A 3560-nucleotide genomic window follows, 5' to 3' on the forward strand; every position below is an offset into this window, starting at 1 on the left:
AAAAAAAAAAAAAAAAAAAAAAAAAGACATAATTCTTGGATATGTTCAAAATTTTCTAAACCCATTGTTTTGAACTTAAAAGCCCAACTATGAGTTTGACAAAACCCAAACCCATGACATTTTTTTTTTGGTGGTGAGAATCAAGTCATCAAAGACAAGCGTGACAAAATTAGTTCAGCCAGCAAGTGGAGACCTAGCTGAAACAAATCCGCGATCCCCTAATATCATCGATTTCCTTTCCTATGAAATGACCTTGGCAACCCCAGTATCAAAGGGATGGAATCCCTCAAATTTCTTCTTCTGTCGGAAAAATCTCATCAAAAAAATTTTCAAGAGATTTGATACATACAAATTATTCAAAAATTTCAAACGTTGAGAAAAGTACCCTTTCAATTGGGGATTTTTTTTTCCCCAATGGAGAGCATATCATGAATCAAGCCAATCAATTGTCTAGTTCTAGCTACTTTCCTACGGATATAGCTTGTATCTAGTGTCTAGTTCCATTATATAAGTTAGAATACATAAACATGTCAAAATTGGATAAGTGTCTATACTCTAACGTGCCTGGTGGAACTGGACAGTAAATACAAGTTCTCCCATTTTCATATTATATTTATTTTCTATCAACGATAAGTTTCAAATGATCAAATAAAGTAGAACTGATATTTCTCCTCTCTCCCTATCTTATATCTTAAAATTTTTGTTTCGGCATCCTGTGACAAGTAGCACATCAAAAGAATTTCCTAGTGTAGGTAAAATCGCTTCTTAAAAATAGCAAATTTAGTTTCATGCCTCAGCTAAAAAAATTGATAAGTTCTTCCTTCTCTAAATTTTGAAACTCATTTACTTTATTGTAACATCTCTTTGTTTGCATTTACTAACTTTGTTAATTAATTTGAGCAATCTTCATACAATATCTTGAATGCCCCCCAATTGTTGAATAAAGTAATTGATTTTGCTCAAATTAATTAACAAAATCAGTTAGTGAATCCAATAGATATTTCAGTATAGTAGATAAATTCAGAATTTAGAGAAGTATGAACAAATCATGTTGTTGCGTTGAAGTACGAAATTGAATTTGTTGTCCTTAGAGAAGCAATTTTGTCCCCACTAGGAATACAGCAATGTAAAATGTAAAATGAATGTGATATTGCAACAATTTTCAGAACAGAACTGCTACTATAGCTTTTTTCTGGCAACAAATCAATGTAAAATGAATGTGATAACCTTTTTTCGGTACGTAGTTACATAACCGCTGAGATACGGGAGATAGTGTAGTAGTTTCTTAAATCGTTGTTGTCAAAGCCCATTCTTAGCTCTGACCCCATGCTGGAAATGTGTCTTCTGAGTTTCGTGTTCACACCTTGTATGTCCGGGAAAATGTTGGTGGATATGGGGAAGTGTTTGTGTGTATGGGTTGCCACTAATTATTGAAGTTTACACTGTCTTGTCACTTATCCGGCTATCTGTATCTTGGTTCTAATAACAATCTTATATATATATATAAAATGTATGCAGCCTTCTAGCCTGAGAACACCAGTATTGGGGGTATAAAAACCTCCAAATTGCTATTTTAGAAACCAGCAAGCCAAAAATCATCTACCATCTACATCTGTTGGTCAGTATCTTTTTTTTTTTTTTTACAACCTCTGTACAGTTGATTCTCATAAATCAGCCACTCTTCTTTTCTTCTCTCTATCTCCTCTCTTCTCTAACTCCATCGTCGGAATTTGAATCTCAAGAATTCCTCTTACTCTCTCATCCTCTAAGCTCTTAGGTTCCACAAGGGACAAGCCCACATTGCCAGATTGGGCAACACGATGATGGCGTGTGTAGATCGGCGGTGGGTTCTCCTCTGCCTTCTCCTTTGCTTCTAGGTGTAGATCAGTGGAAGGTTCTTCGGCTTCTCCCTTGCTTCCAGTTGTAGATCAGCGATGGATTCAAATCTTCTTCAGCTTCTATGGGTTTGGTGGGTCTTGGTGTCTTATGGGTCAATGGTGGTGGGTCTTGGTGGTTTAGTTTTTATTTATTTATGGGTTGTGGGTGATACTGGTGGGTAGCAGTGGGGAAGAGCTTTTGAGTAGAATAGAGAGATGTGAGAGAAATAAATTTTTTATATTATTTGATTGTGTAATTTATATTATTTTATTGAGTTGTATGTAAAAATAGAATTTGGGATGTTGGGTAAGTTGTTGTTGAGGTTCAAAAAATCATAACACAAGGTCCAAAGAAATAGCACATTAGACAAATTCCATGGAAGGTAAAATTGAAAAAAAAAGTTAAGCTCACAAAAGAAAAGGATGGTAGGCTCAAAGATTTGAAGCCCAAGATCCATGAATGGGCAGGTTTTAGAGCCCATGAAACAAAGGGAAGAAAGAAAAGGCCCAGACCAGAAGACCAAAGAAAGTCCAGTAGAAGAACAGGGTCCGGGATCCCTGTGACGTGCAGCACAGCCAGAGTAGGATTGAGACAGCTCAAAAGGGGAATCAAAAAGCACAAAAAGCGAAGGACATATCTGTCCTTCTCAAGCACTCAGTGACGTAGCAAAGAACTAGAGGGTTTGGAAAGCAACAACTCACGAGCAAAAGGCTAGTGCTTCGAGGAACCCAGAAAGATGAACCATAAGGGGAAGTAGCTAGGAAAACCTTTGACTTGGCAGGGAAGGATTCGGCTCACTTGGGAAAAATGACAAAAGAAAGGGCAGCCAAAAGCTAAGTCTGAAAAGGTAAAGGCATGGAAGCATTGAAGGAAAAGAGATCAAATGTTAGAGCACTCACAGCAGTGGTGCTATATAGGTATAATGCTATATTTTTAGCTTAAAATCACAAAAAACATCACGCAGCAGTGGAGCTAAATCTAAAAGATTTAGCTCCACAGCTACAGTACACATCTATATTTAGATGTGTACTGTAGCTCACAGGTAAAAAAAAAATTATTTTTTTATTACATTCCTCTCTCATCTCTCATTTAAATATTCTTTTCCCATTCTCTATCTCTCCGGCTTCTCTCTTTCTTCTTCTTTCTTCCTCCACCTTCCTCATCTTCTCCCTTCTTCCTCCACCGCCAGCCCGATCTCACAGCCCAGCCGCCAACCCAGCTTCGACCCATCACCGGTGCCGACCCATCTCGCCGATCTTCCCACCCATTCCGCCAAAACACCCATCTCGCCGATCAGACCCAAGCTTTGGATTTCATCATTGAAGCCGCCGATCAGACCCAAGCTCTGGGTTTCATTCGTCGATCCAAGCTCTGGGTTTCATCATTGAAGCCGCCGCTTTCTTCCTCCGCCCAATGCTTTGGTTTTCCGTCGATCTAAGCTTTGGTTTTTTTTTTTTTTTTTGTTGCATTGCGTGAATTTGATTGCCGTGGTGTGGGTGTTGCCTGGTGGGTCGGGTGGGTGTTGGCTTGGTTGATTTTTTTTTTCTTTGTTACGGGCTGTGGTGGTGGTGGTGGTGGTTGTTGTGGGTGTGGCTGAGGTAGAGTGGGTTTGTTTTGTGGCGTTGTGTTGGCGGTGGTTGTAGCGTGCTTTGTGGTGCTGTGGGTTTTTTTTTTTTTTTTTT

Source organism: Quercus suber, unplaced genomic scaffold, assembly GCF_002906115.3.
Source record: "Quercus suber isolate HL8 unplaced genomic scaffold, Cork oak 2.0 scaffold_277, whole genome shotgun sequence".
Classification (NCBI taxonomy): domain Eukaryota; kingdom Viridiplantae; phylum Streptophyta; class Magnoliopsida; order Fagales; family Fagaceae; genus Quercus; species Quercus suber.